The sequence below is a fragment of the Dryobates pubescens genome, chromosome Z (assembly GCF_014839835.1).
Source record: "Dryobates pubescens isolate bDryPub1 chromosome Z, bDryPub1.pri, whole genome shotgun sequence".
NCBI classification, from domain to species: domain Eukaryota; kingdom Metazoa; phylum Chordata; class Aves; order Piciformes; family Picidae; genus Dryobates; species Dryobates pubescens.
Window position 1 is genome coordinate 15,962,598 of NC_071657.1, and position 15,171 is coordinate 15,977,768.

At 40.8% G+C, this 15,171-nt stretch overlaps 1 protein-coding gene across 1 annotated transcript in view; it reads left to right on the forward strand.

The window, feature by feature from the left end:
- The window catches only part of SNX24 (sorting nexin 24), a 105,333-nt gene that overhangs the window by 80,595 nt on the left and 9,567 nt on the right, over positions 1-15,171 (forward strand). The window lies entirely within an intron of this gene.

Below are 15,171 nucleotides of genomic sequence, written 5' to 3' on the forward strand. Positions count from 1 at the left end.
TTTTTTTTTTTTTTTTTTTTCAGACTGAAAGTTCTGTTTCTCACTTTCTTACTGCATTTTAGAGGCAACAAGACACATTTCCACACTTTTCCTGGGTTCATACAATAAAGGAGTTACCCTACTGCCTGCCTTACTGAACAGAGACCTGATATTGATTAACTATCACACTGACATCAGAACTACTCTTAGGATTCAATTTTTTTGTTGTTTTGCATATTTTATTGATCAAAAGTGGTAAATGAGCATCAAGCGTGCAAGAAGACGATGAATTGTTTACTTGCATAAAATAACCTTTCAATAAGGGAAGATGCATTGCTCACACTTTTGGTGCTGTTCTGCTGCCCGAAGCAGATGGCATTCAGCTGCTATTGATTTGCTCCTATAGTTACCGAGCAGCATGTAACAAGGCATGCTCATTTCTGTGAAAGAGAGGTGAGTTTTTTTGCCAGAGTGGTGAGGGTGAAAAACGAAGGACAGGGGGGATAGGGGATTGTTATGGGGTTGGGTTTTTTTTGCAAAACACGGAAGACCTTGCAACTTATGTTAGTGTCTCTGTGCAAACAAAAAGCAGGATTCATGTGCTTGCAGAGAAAAGAAGTTATTTTGTGTAGTTCTAGTGCGTCTGCTAACATTAGTTCCCACTGCAGATCAAAGTGGAGAGCAAGCAAGTACTTAATACTGCAAAGAGCATCTGGAATTTAGCATAGCATTGACTCATAGTTGCTTAGGGTTTTTATTATTTATACAATTTTTTTCCATATTTTTATAAAGCTGTTGACTCCTTAGCAAGACAAAATCATACTGTAATATTCTGGGTTTGACTCTGCAAACAGTTCATTTCACTGATGAGTAAATAACTTAATAATTTGATGTCGGATCTCTGCTGTAATTGGGATGGGAGGAAGAGGGACAAAGAACTTTCCCTGACAGTTGTCTTTTCAGGGTATTTAATGCAGAATTTTGGCATGAACAAGATCTATAACTGTTAGACAGATTTTAGTGCAATGTAGATATGTGACAGAAGAATATTTCAGTAAATAAAGCATAGGAATGGTTATTGTAAGACAAAACCATTTCAGATTATTTAATGTGTTAGTTCTGGAAGAGTAGTATGTATCATGGGTGGTATTGAAAAATGGGGTACAGTGCTCAATCAATCTATTTTAACATAGAAATAGCCTATCTGCCAAGATCCACAGGTGTGGTAGTATGAGACTTAAGAAACCCAGCCTCTTGACAAGACCAGACCAGTAAAATACTTTGATGATGCAAGCACTCCACAAGAATGATAATTTCATGCAAATGTCCTGTCAAAAATCTAGAAATCATCTCAGGATTTTTTCCTCATCTGCATTTTTTCCACAAGGTACTGTAACTGGAATGCTATGTGGTTCCACAACTTACTTTGTCTCCCTGACTTTAGTCTTTGTCCACCTACCTGTTCTGCAGTGACTCTTACTGCTGAAGTGATTACAGCTGATTTTTGAGCAGTCTTGAGCATCCTTCTGCCATGATGATGTTTTGGAAAATAAAACAATTTATCCCATTTTGACTGCCCTGCTGTCCTCTATGTCATCTATATTGTCTTCCTTTCTGATAAAAACAATCCATGAAGTATGATCCTTGGCAAAAATATTCTTACAGCATAGTTAGTAGCTAGTTATTTACCAAGAACTTAATTTAACCATGCACATTAATGTTTGTTAAAAAAGTGTCCTACTTTATCTGTGACATTGATTCCTACTTGCCTGTGTAATTCATTAAATGCTGTCTAAGCTTTTCTAATGCCCATATGGTCAGAGTCAGTACACCTCAACTGTTTGTTACACTGCTTCTGTAGCATAAGTAGGCAAGAAGAGATTATTTGAATCTTTGGCTTTAACCACTTGGATTTAATCCAGAGTGGATTTCTCAAGGAGAAAATAGGTTATTTTGTATAATGGCTAATGCTGTCAGCACAGTATTTAATGCATTCTTCCAAGCTCATTGGGTTTTGCTGTCCTGTGGAGCTAGGAAAATGTTATAAACATTACCATTATTACAAAGATAAATTAATGTAATGGCACCTTGAGAAGTGCACGTTTTTAAACAGGGTTCTGTTACAGTGCTTCTGCAAGAAAGCCTGTTGCTTTCACAGAGTAAAACAAGTGCATTGATACTATTGTTCTATTCCTTTGGTATCTGTTTGTACTAATTCTCTTTTTCCTGAGCCCCCCATGTCCCTCTCATCTTTTGAGTTTCTTGTTGCTTACTTTGTGCTTCAAAAAACAACAGCAACAACATCAAAAATAATTTTTACCTTGCTTTTGCTGCTAAAGGTAAGCAGCTGTCTTGCAGATGCAACATATATTTTCTTATTAAGCTGACTAAAATTTAGTGTAATTTTCAGGATTACACTTACTAAGTTCCTTGCAATTACTCTTGCAACACTGGGAAATAGCCTAGAGTCTTTATTCAGCATTTTGTGCTGAAAGGTCTACTAGCACTCAAAACTGAAGAAAAACAAAACAAAAACAACATCAACAAAACAATTTTTAAAACTCCAACAGGAAAAAAACAATTCCTCACCATATAAATCTAAATATATTTGGTCAGCAAAGTTACCCCTTCTTTACTTCAACAGAAATGACACAGTGCATTCATTAACCCCAGGTGCAGTGAATTCCCTGTGCTTTCTCCATTCTCTTGTTTGGACTTTGGAGTGGGTACCTGCTGCTTAGTCTAATTAGTTTCAAAGGGAATGTCGAGTCATTTCTCAAGAGTTTACTCTGACCCAAAACCTCTGACAAGAAAATATCAGGGAGACAAAGTAAGTTATTGTGGAGTTGAATAGCATTTTTGTTACAGCACCTTGTGGAAATGATGTAGATGAGGAAATAATCCTCAGATGATTTCTAGATTTTTTGGATACAGTTTTGCATGGAATTATCATTCTTGTGGCGTGCAAGACTTATTTCCATAGCTAATGTCCTCAGGCTTCATTAACCACCTAACACTTGCCTTATACCCAGAAAAACAGCAAAATGGGTTAGAGCTGTGGGATCTTTCTTATGAAGCTAAAATGAAGTGAAAACACTATTTGAAGGATATTTTTCAATATTTCAGCATTTTTCTGGCTTTTTTTCATTCCTTTGAAGCTGTGTTGTTTGACTAAAAGCACGTAATTGAACAACAAAACAAAATAAATTCAACATCCAATCCAACATCTATGTCTTAAAACAGTCTGTGAGGGGTGACCTTATTGCTCTCTACAACTACCTGAAGGGAGGTTGCAGACAGGCGGAGGTTGGTCTCTTCTCCCAGGCAGCCAGTACCAGAACAAGAGGACACAGTCTCGGGCTGAGGCAGGGGAGGTTTAGGCTGGATGTCAGGAAGAAGTTCTATACAGAGAGAGTGATTGCCCATTGGAATGGGCTGCCTGGGGAGGTGGTGGAGTCGCCATCACTGGAGGTTTTCAGGAGAAGACTTGATGGGGTGCTTGGTGCCGTGGGTTAGTTGTTTGGGCGGTGTTGGATTGGTTGATGGGTTGGACGCGATGATCTTGAAGGTCTCTTCCAACCTGGTTTATTCTATGTATTCTATGTATTCTATCTTGAAGGTCTCTTCCAACCTGGTCTATTCTATTCTATTCTATTCTATTCTATTCTATTCTATTCTATTCTATTCTATTCTATTCTATTCTCCAAAGAGCAGGGTTTTTTGGGGGGGTTAGGAAAAGCTGGTCATGCTGCAGACCTGCTCCTCAGTTACTCTGACTGCTGAACTAGTATTCTGTTGCTTCTAGCTCTGAAGAATGGAGTAGAACTTATTTCTTTAATCACTGCCTTTTCTTCAGGTTTTCTCATAGCTTTCCTCTTTAGGAAGGGCTATTTGCAAGTATAGTTGTATTTGTTTTGGCCAAACTGGAGATAATTGTCCCCAGAGCATCTGTGTAATGCTGAGTTTTGCAGTGCTGTAGCTGGGTGTTGATGACACACTAGTGTTTCAAAGGCTGCTACTGAGCTGAGCACCCAGACTGTACTTATCCAACATTCCCTCACCCCAAGAGTATGATGAGAGGTGGGCAAGATCTAGGGAGGGGACACAGCCGGGCCAGCTGGGTATTCCGTGCCATATGACATCAGCTCATGTATAAAAGCTAAGTGAAAGAAAGAGGCGTGGAGACATTCGTTGGTGGCATCTGTCCTCCAAAGCAACCACTATGCATATTGGAGCCCCACAGCAAACTCCTGGCCAAGCTGTCAGCTCGTGGCTTGGACAGGAGCACTCTGTGCTGGGTTAGGAACTGGCTGGAGGGCCGAGCCCAGAGAGTGGTGGTGAATGGTGCCACATCCAGCTGGCAGCCAGTCACTGGTGGTGTCCCTCAGGGATCAGTGCTGGGCCCCATGCTCTTTAATATCTTTATTGATAATCTGGATGAGGGGATTGAATCCGTCATCAGTAAGATTGCAGATGACAGCAAGTTGGGAGCAGGTGTTGATCTGTTAGAGGGAAGAAGGGCTCTGCAGAGGGACCTTGACAGGCTGGACAGATGGGCAGAGTCCAATGGCATGAGATTTAACACATCTAAGTGCCAGGTTCTACCCATTGGCCACAATAACCCCATGCAGTGCTACAGGCTGGGGTCAGAGTGGCTGGAGAGCAGCCAGGCAGAGAGGGACCTGGGGGTACTGGTCATTAGCAGGCTGAACATGAGCCTGCAGTGTGTCCAGGTGGCCAAGAAGGCCAATGGCATGCTGGCCTGTATCAGGAATAGTATGGCCAGCAGGAGCAGGGAAATCATTGTGCCCCTGTATTCAGCACCACAAGGCCACACCTTGAGTACTGTGTCCAGTTCTGGGCCCCTCACTTTAAGAAAGATGTTGAGTTGCTGGAATGTGTCCAGAGAAGGGCAACAAAGCTGGGGAGAGGTTTGGAGCACAAGCCCTATGAGGAGAGGCTGAGGGAGCTGGGGTTGCTTAGCCTGGAGAAGAGGAGGCTCAGGGGAGACCTTATTGCTGTCTAAAACTACCTGAGGGGAGGTTGTAGTCAGGTGGGGGTTGTTCTCTTCTCCCAGGCAATCAGCACCAGGGGAGGTTTAGGCTGGGTGTTAGGAAGAAGCTCTTCACAGAAGGTGTTATTTGCCATTGGAATGGGCTGCCCAGGGAGGTGGTGGAGTCACCATCACTGGAGGCGGTTAGGAGGAGCTTGGGTGGGGTGCTTCTTGCCATGGTTTAGTTGATTAGATAGTGCTGGATGATAGGTTGGACTCAGTGATCTCAAAGGTCTCTTCCAACCTGGTTAATTCTAGTCTAGTCTAGTCTAGTCTACTTCCCAGGAGCGACCAAAACAACACCTGGTTTGATGGAAAGTAGAAAATAACATCCATGTTTGCTTTTGCTTCTGTACACGGCCTTTTTGCTTTGTGTTATTAAAATTCCTTTTACCTTATTACTGGCTTTTGTTATATTTCCCCCTCCCCCCTGTCCATCTAAAAGGGGAGTGATAGAGAGGCTTTGGTGGGCATTTACCCCTAGCCAGGGCCAAGCCACCACAGCAATAAAGACAAAGTATAGCAGTGCAAAAATCATAGGATCATAGATTCATTAAGGTTGGAAAAGACCCTTGGGATCATGAAGTCCAACCATTGACCCTGCTCTACGAGGTTTACCCCTAAACCATATCCAGGGCACCACATCAAAACGACCTTTAAACACATCCAGGGTTCGTGACTCAACCACCTCCCTGGGCAGCTCATTCCAATGCCTGACCAATTTTTTCCATAAAAAAATTTTTCCTCATGTCCAGTCTAAACCTACCCTGTTGCAGCTTGAGGCTATCACTCATGTTGTATTGCTAATTAGCTTGTGGGAAGAGATCAGCACCGCCCTCTCTACAGCATCCTTTCAGGACAAAATAGTTAACATGACAATTTTTTTTTTCAAATTCCTCTCTGAAATGAAACATAATAACAGCAGGAAAAAAAAATATTTTTGTTTATGTTAATATGTCTAGAAAATAAGCCTGCAATTACAAAGACTGCAGCCATTCTGCAACCAAAACTGTATTCTCTGTCAAGCAGCATTTTTAATTAAATGTGAATTAGTTTCATATACTTCACAGTGTATCTACATAAAACTTCTAGTGAATTGCAATAACAGCCATTTCACCTCTTAATTTACATTCAGGAATACATTTTCTCTTAGATAGTTTGTAATCAATACAGGCAAAACAAGGCAAACAGTATTTGGTTCCACATGATGTTTTCTCTTAAAGTATTTGTTGTCTTTGGTATGTCCTAATATTCTCTGGCTTTGCAGATCTCTAAGTAACATGCATATTTCTAAAATAAAACAGGGCTGGCAGCAAGAAAGAAGTGTTGGATTATCAGCCCTGCATCAGCCCTTCATCTTCACTGTTTGCAAAAGGGGATGCTGGCTGCCCACTGGGTCAGCCTGCAGCTCAGTCCTCTGCCACAACAGTCGTTCACGTATGATCCATGAAGTATAGCTCCCATGTCCCCGCAGCGTATCTCCGTCCTTGCTAATGCTGGGAGAGGGGCTGTGTGTGCACGAAAACCTTTCACTGTGGGGTTTTGCTGATGAGAACTGGCAGGTGGAAGCGGCTCCTTTCGGCTCCCTGAATGGCACAAAGGATGAGCGAAGTGGAGAAAGAAGCAAGTGAGTTGGCTATTTCCAGCCATGCTCCATCATCCTTCTATAGGGGAGCCATCTACTGCTGTGGAGTAGTACAGTTTACCCTATAACTCAGGTGGCATAGTATAAAATCATAGTTGGAGTAGATAGTGCCTGAACAGCAGGTACATGAGAGAGAGATCAGAGAGAACAAGATTTGACAATTCCTCCTTAATACACTCTCCATTTCCATGCATTTTGAGTTCAATGAATTCCTTTTCTATCAATCTGTTCAGTGTCTCCTTAAACACATGGAAATTTTCAGCACCTGCAGTATCTTCTGGTCCATGATTCAAATACCTATTCCATTCTTCTAAGGCCCCTTATTTTTTAGAATAATAATATGTATTTATTATTGTTGTTGTTGTTTCTATTTGTTTTTTTAGTCCTTTACTATCAATTTCTAATAAACTTTTAATTTGCTTTTTTAAATTGTTGCAGGATAGCAAGCTTATCTTTTGAAGTATGTATTGTAGCCACCAGCATGCCTCTCCCCTAATCACTTATCAGGCTAAAACCCCATCATTGTTGTTTTTTTCTCCTAACTTTTCTTCCAGTACTTGTTACTACTTACTTATCTTTTGTAAGGATTGTGGCTGCTGAGTTCTCCTTGAAGCCTTAGGTGGGGGTCTTTGACAGAGCCTTTTGGAAATGAAAATAGGCTGTATCAACAGTGCCATTTGTATCTGTATGTGTTGTCCCTTTCAGGGATCACAGTAAGTTTTGAAGCAGGATCTCCTTTCACAGCAGCCCTATGATTCTTTTCTTCTTTATTGAGGTTGTTACTAACTTCCCTGGTACAGGCATACTAGTTTATAAATCCTCAGTTTTCTCATGGTACTCAGTCCTGCTGACTTTTTTTACTGTAACAAGTGTACCCAAAGTATATCTTGAGGGTTCAGAGCTTAATGATGATGTCTTGATGATGGCTGATCATGGTTTGGACAGGTGCACTCTTTGATGGGTAAAAATTTGTCTGGATGGCTGGTCTCAGAGAGTCATGGTGAGTGGAGTTAAATACAGTTGGCAGCCAGTCAGTAGTGGTGTTCCCCAGGGCTCAGTTTTGGGGCCAGTTCTCTTTAAGATCTTTATCAATGATCTGGACAAGAGGATCAAGGGAACCCTCACTAAGCTGGCAGTCAAGACTAATTAGGAAGGAGCGTTAATTTGCTTGAGTGTGGAAAGGCTCTACAAAGGGATCTGGATAGGCTGGATTAAAGGGCCAAGAGCAGTTGTATGTGGTTTAAAAAGGCCAAGTTCCACATCCTGAACTTTGGTCACAGTGATCCCATGCAATGCTTCAGGCTTGGGGTGGAGTGGCTGGAGAGCTGCCACACAGGAGACAATCTGGGAGTCTTGGTCAATAGCTGCCCTAATATGAGGAAGCAATGTGCTCAGGTGTCCAACAGAATCCTCTATCAGGAATAGTGTGGCCAGTCATAATAGGGAAACGATCATGCCCCTGTAATCAGCAGAGGCTGCACCTTGACTGCTGTGTTCACTTTTGGGCCCCTTACTACAAGAAGGACTTTGAATTGATAGAATGTGTCCAGAGAAGGGCAACGAAACTGGTAAAGGGTCTAGAGAACAAGTCTTCTGAGGAGCGTGTGGGGGAGCGGTTGTTTAGCCTGGAGAAAAGGAGGCTGAGGGGAGACCTCATTACTCGCTACAGCTACATGAAAGGACAGTGTAGCAAGGTGGTTGTCAGTCTCACCTTCCTAGCAACAAGAGAGAGGACAAGAAGAAATGACCTCAAGTTGCAAAGGGGGAGGTTTAGATTGGGTGTTAGGAAAAATTTCTTCAGCAAAAAATTTGTGAAGCACTAGAAGCAGCCTAGGGAAGTGGTTGAGTCACCACATCTGGAAGTATTTTAAAATGTGTGTAGATTGGTGCTTAGTGACGTGGTTCAGTGCTGGACTTGGTGGTGCTAGGTTAAGGGTTGAACTTGGTGTTCTTAAAGGTCTTTTCCAACTTAAATGATTTGATGACCCTGTGATTCCAAGAAAGGGTTATGGAAGGAGAAGGAGAAGGAGGAGGAGGAGAAGGAGAAGGAGAAGGAGAAGGAGAAGGAGAAGGAGAAGGAGAAGGAGAAGGAGAAGGAGAAGGAGAAGGAGAAGGAGAAGGAGAAGGAGAAGGAGAAGGAGAAGGAGAAGGAGTCAGAAATATGCATTGAACCCCAATATTGAGAGAGCAGTCTTGGGATTAGATCTACTGGCTGATACCTGCATTCTTGTATAAGGTCTTCCTGCACCTGTTTATCAGCAGCATTATTGACATAGTTGTAATTAGTTATTAATTGCCCATTGTCTTAGTGGTCTGATGACTTTAAAAAAACAACACTTCAATTCATCCATTTAAATATGTGCATCTATTTTGGTGTATGTCATTAATGGATCTGCTTATGCTGTGTACTACTTTTTCCTGTTACTTATTTTTAAAAGCCTCTCTTGTTCCTACTAACTTTTTAAAATATCATTAACTTGTTTTGCCCTTCAGCTTCTTTTCCTTTTGCTCTGTTGATTTCTTCATTTCTCATCCAGCTTTGTCTTAACCTCCAATCCTTTGAGCAGTGTCTTAGTAAATTATATTGACTGCTTCCTTTCATTTTTATTTTTCAAAGGAACTGTAGTTTGTTGAACTTTGTTTTTAATCTTTCAAGGGCTAGTCTCTGATTTTGCTGCAGAGAGATTCACTGTTTGCTCCCACTAGTTTAGGTTCCCAGTTTAAAAAAAAAAATAAATTAAAAATCAATATTGTATTTTTCACATCAAACAGGTTATATTTGTACACTTAGCCTCAAGTCAATCGGCCCTGCACTTCGCAGTTAAATATTAGTTGGAACTGTAAATGTATAATTAACTACCTTTCTAGCTAAAGTATTTCACTAACTTAAACCTTATTTGGTAGTGTTTTTAAATCAAAATTAGTGAAGTGCTTGAAGTTAGACAAGACTTCAGTAGAAATGCTGGTACTTTCTAGGTATTGTCGTGAGTTTCTGCATACAGTTTCCCAGTGATGATCCAGCAGTGTTTTAACCCATTGGGCTTCCGTCCACCTGTTTCATTTATCCTGTGTGTCACATGAGAATGCTATGGTAGATGGATTTGTCATTCAGGAGACATCTGGTGAGCTCACTGGAAGTACAATAAATTGATCTGAAAATCAGTGCAGTTACTTTTCTACTCTTCTCCAGTCTTGAGGTTCAGTGGTGCAATTCTCTGAGTTTTGGTTTTGGTTTTATTTTGTTTCACTTACGTGACTTTACATTGACCTTCAAGTAGTAACTTCTGGATCTTTGTTGGAAGGTTTTTGGCATATAATAACTACAGTCAGTATCTTGTTCCTTTTCAAGCTCCACTGTGTAGATGGCATGCATACTGTTGACTTCCTTTTGATAGGCACATGGGAAGTGTTAGGTAGCTGGTACTTCATATGGGGCATCATTTCTGTGTTGTTCTCTGTATGTTTGCATTCTTCCTGTTTCTTCTATGTCCTTTATGCAGAGTTCTAAGTATGTTTGATAGCCTCCTCCTGTTCTTACAAAAGTGCCCCATCAATGAATGTTTCTAGTAGTAATGAAAAGTGGAGAATCCTTACTACAACAATTTAAGTGACATCTTATTTAGAGTGGCTGGAGAGCGGCCAGGTAGAGAGGGACCTGGGGGTACTGGTTGATGGTAGGCTGAACATGAGCCTGCAGTGTGCCCAGGCAGCCAAGAGGGCCAATGGCATCCTGGCCTGCATCAGGAACAGTGTGGCCAGCAGGAGCAGGGAGGTCATTGTGCCCCTGTACACTGCACTGGTTAGGCCGCACCTCGAGTACTGTGTCCAGTTCTGGGCCCCTCAGTTTAGGAAGGATGTTGACTTGCTGGAACGAGTCCAGAGAAGGGCAACGAAGTTGGTGAGGGGGTTGGAACATAAGCCCTACAAGGAGAGGCTGAAGGAGCTGGGGTTGCTTAGCCTGGAGAAGAGGAGACTCAGGGGTGACCTTATTGCTCTCTACAACTACCTGAAGGGAGGTTGTAGACAGGCAGAGGTTGGTCTCTTCTCCCAGGCAGCCAGTACCAGAACAAGAGGACACAGTCTCAGGCTGTGCCAGGGAAGGTTTAGGCTGGTTGTCAGGAAGAAGTTCTATACAGAGAGAGTGATTGCCCATTGGAATGGGCTGCCCGGGGAGGTGGTGGGGTCGCCATCATTGTAGGTGTTCGGGAGGAGACTTGATGGGGTGCTTGGTGCCGTGGGTTAGTTGTTTAGGTGGTGTTGGATTGGTTGATGGGTTGGACGCAATGATCTTGAAGGTCTCTTCCAACCTGGTCTATTCTATTCTATTCTAAATAATTCTTTTTGACACCCTATAGCAACATCGTCAACGAAGAAGGAAGTCAGGTTCTTCATGAGTAATATAAAACATTATTGTCTGTGCTATTACTTGGGAAAAACAAAAAGGAAAGCTTGCTCTTAGAAGTCTGATTCCTTCATCTACTTGGTTTTTAGTTAATGTGTTCTTTTGGTAACCTTTTTATCATTTTGTGGGACTGTGTAAAGCAGTTCAGGAAAAGCAGGTTAACAGAAGAATATAGACTCTAAAGTGTGCTAAAAGATGTGGGCTTTGGTCCCAGTGGAGACTGACACTCCAGCCTACTTACTGTAGCTGGAATGTATTGATTTTCTTCTCCCCCATTTTAGCTGTGCCACAGAATTAGGTATTGTGAAGCATCCTTCCTTGTGAAGAGAGGAAAATCTGTCATGAACTTTATCACCCTAACAGTACAGCATTTCAAACTAAACCCGATTGAATGGAAAAGTCTGTGAGGACTCTTCAAAACCTTGTAACTCAGCTCTCCACTTTCATTTCCCCCCCTCCAGGAGCTATTCCAGCAGCCTTTGAAAGTGTGGTAAATAATTGTAAGAAATTAAATTTTACATTTTTTTTCTTCACTAATGGCAACAACAGCAATAAAATCTAATAAAAAAAATCTGTGAAAACAATGCATTCCTCTGGCATGATCTTCTAAGGTTAGCAAAGTAGTATTGTTCAGGTTTTCAGCAAGATGTTCAGTTACTGTTATAATTGGCTGATGAGTAGGTTTGGACCTAACTAGAATGCCAGTGTTCGATTTCACAGTGTCCTCTGTGAAGGTATGTCACCATTTACCCTGGCTTTAGTGACAATTTTCTAAGAAGGAAACTCGTGGGAAATCATTATGCTGTTTATATGTCTCCCCTGTTGGAGAGCATTATCCTGTGATATTTTAGCACTGTTTTCCACTGCATGATGGCATCTAGCTAAGGTTAAGGCAGAACAAGTCCCTTTGCAATTTTGTGACTATATTTTACTTGCTGAAGGAGAAAAGATAACCAACAATTAAGTATTTCAGATGTCACTGAAAGAACATGTGCAACTAATCAATGACATCCGTAGGGAACATGATTTTATGAAACTGATACGGCAGAAAAATAGGGATTTTTTTTTGTGTGATTTATGTTACATAATAATAATTGCACCCTTTCAATGTAAAAAAACCAACAAAACAACCCACAACATTTCTGCTGATGTAAACATCACACTTTCCCTTGTGGTCTGTTTGGGTTTTTTTTGTGAAGCGTGGAGCAGTTCATTAAAGTTTGACAGTAACAGATAAACACCCTTTACGATTTTCCAAGAAAATACAGTGCTTATACTCTTTAGTTCAGCTGAAATCAATGAGTTTGAAAAATATATTTCTGGAGTCACTTCCCAAATCATTTGCCAGAGGCTGTGTTATGTGTTTCAGTTTGGTTTTCTGGTTTGGTTTGGTTTCGGTTTGGTTGGTTGGTTTTGGTTTTGGTTTTGGTTTTTAATTTATTTTAGGAAGGCAATACACATACTTCGCCCCCTGCCTTCAATCAGCCAATGCATCTGAATTTCCTTGCTATGATCTTCGTACAATGTGGATGTATTAGATTTTCACTTTACTAACCAACTAATGTGAGGTTTTATTTCTTTGAAAAACCTGTATCTTTAACTTTCTGAGTGCAGAGGAAACAAGGTAGTGGCCATGCTTACAAGGCATTGTCATATATTCACTTCAACAACGGCTACAATTGAGCACAATACATCACAAATTATAGACAGTGGTTTAGAGGCTTTACCTACTGGTTCCTTTTCTTCTCAACTATTAATTAGAATTTGCAGAATAGATGTTTCTTCCAAATTTTTAGCCAGAAGTCAAAAATATGTCATGCTGCAGGACATTCCAGGTAAATTAAGCCAATTATGGTAACAGTTTCTGACTTAGACTTGTTGTTTTGAACAACTTAAATAGGAAGCTTGGAATGCTTACATTTTTCTCTGGATATCCACTTTGGGTCACCACCAAAGGTGGGAAATGCAACTAGACGGGCATACCTAATCCAGTGTGGCTCTGGGGTTTATGTGTGGCTCCTAGCTGTTGCTGTTTGGGTTTTTCTCTCTTTTGGTTCGGTTTTGTCTATGGATCTGTCACGAGCCCACTGGTAGGTTGCATCTCTGCCTTGATGTCCTGATGAATCATGAGCCCACCAAGCTAAGAATATCTCACCTCAGTGTTTCCAGTCGAGATCAAGATCAGAGTCCATGTCTACTTGAGAAACTCTTGCAGCTAAGTCTACCTGATGGTTGTGTTGCTGTTCCTCAGTAGGTTTGCTCTTAGGAATGTGAGCATCAATGTGTCTCACCTTCACTGGAATTCTCTCAATTCGATCAGCAATGTCCTGCCACAGTTCAACTGCCCAAATAGGCTTTCCTTTTCTCTGCCAACCATTCTTTTTCCAGTCCTTTAGCCAACCCCACAGAGCATTGGCTACCATCCATGAGTCAGTGGCCATCTCTCACGTTCAGCTACGTCAAGAGCTAGCTGAACAGCTAGCTGGGTTGTATTCTGGCCCTTTTTTATATCAAAATCAGTTAAGTCAAATCAATATAATTAACTTGAACCTTCATTTACTTTTTAAGTCCTTAAAACACATGTCACAGGACATCATTGAAAAATCTTTTATTCAATGCAGTAATTCCTCCCTGGAATTTCTGGAAATGACAACATTCCCAGTCAACTTAGGTGACATCCAAAATAGTGCACAGTGCAAAACTGTCTCTGGTTCTCTGCAAATTCTACATTTTCAGATTTATTGATCACTGAAGCAGAGCTGTTGGCAGTTAACAATCTACATGGATGAACACATTAAAACCAGTGCTATTTGCTTACAACTTTTTGTGAAATATATTTGGTCAGGACAGGGTTTGCAGGTCTTGGGTTGGCTTGATGTATGTTGTGAAAACAACAAAAAAAATGAAGATAATGAGATATTAATCTGGAGTGAGTTGAAGAAGAAAACAAATAGGCTTGTGAGAGCTGTCAGGAGTTTTCCTTTCATACAGTGATGTATCCTTCTCTTTTTTCCTGGCAATCACTGTTCTTTTCAGCAGCCTCAGCAGGCAGCTTAACTTTTGGAAGAAGGCTGTCAGAATATGTGAGCATGAGGTGGCATGTAAGCATTACACATCTTTATACAACTTTTTGCAATTGTTTGTTGCATGTAATTAGTAAGATGTTTTTATTTGAGCAAATCATGCACATTGATATTCAATTCACACACCCTCTGAATATGCATCCACCTCCACCCCTTCTTCTGTGCATATCCTGAATGTAGAACAGGATAAATTTTGCAGTAGCACAGTGCTGATCTTGCAGAATGCAAATGAAGTGGCGTTTTTTAATGCAGCATCTTCATATAGAGGTGAACTGAAAGGCTTAACACTTCCTAACATTTCAGACCTATGCTTTGTTACATCCATTAAAATCTAGAGCAGAAAACTTCAAAAGTTGCATTTTTCTGCTGTTTGGTTGGTTGGGTTTTTTTTTTTCAGATTTATTAGTGATAGCCTCAGCTGTTGAAGAAATATAGACTCCGAATTCAGATTTGTAAATATAACAAAAAAGAAGCATTTCTCAAATATCTTTGTTTTCAAATATGTTTCTCTCTTTAAGTCTAAGCACCTATTCTAGAATTTTTACACTTGGTTTTCATTACATCAGTAATCAAATCATTTGCTATAAAATCTGCTTTAAAATCTAGATGACCTCTAGTTGTCTTTTCCAACCTAATCTTGGGGTTTTTTTGTGATCCTGTTATCCCATACATGCATTGTGTCAACCTAGTGATTCTGCGATATAAAAGAATGCACATCCAGGAACAAGTTACCTCCTGAATGTAAGCAAAGAAATGTTACTTGCCATCACCAAAGACTTGTTTATTCTCTGGGTTTGTTCCAACACAGGATGTGAAAATTGACAGGATGAATTGAGATAGCTTTACTTGTACAAGTTGTTTTATATAAAAATCCAGTGAAGCTGGTCACTCTGGATCAGGCCTTTCTGAAGGAAAGGTGTTTAGGGGAAGAGCTTGAAGCTTTCATTTGCACGTGAGACTGTATTACAGTTTGAACAGTAAATAAATATGGGCTTGATCTTTCCAGTGA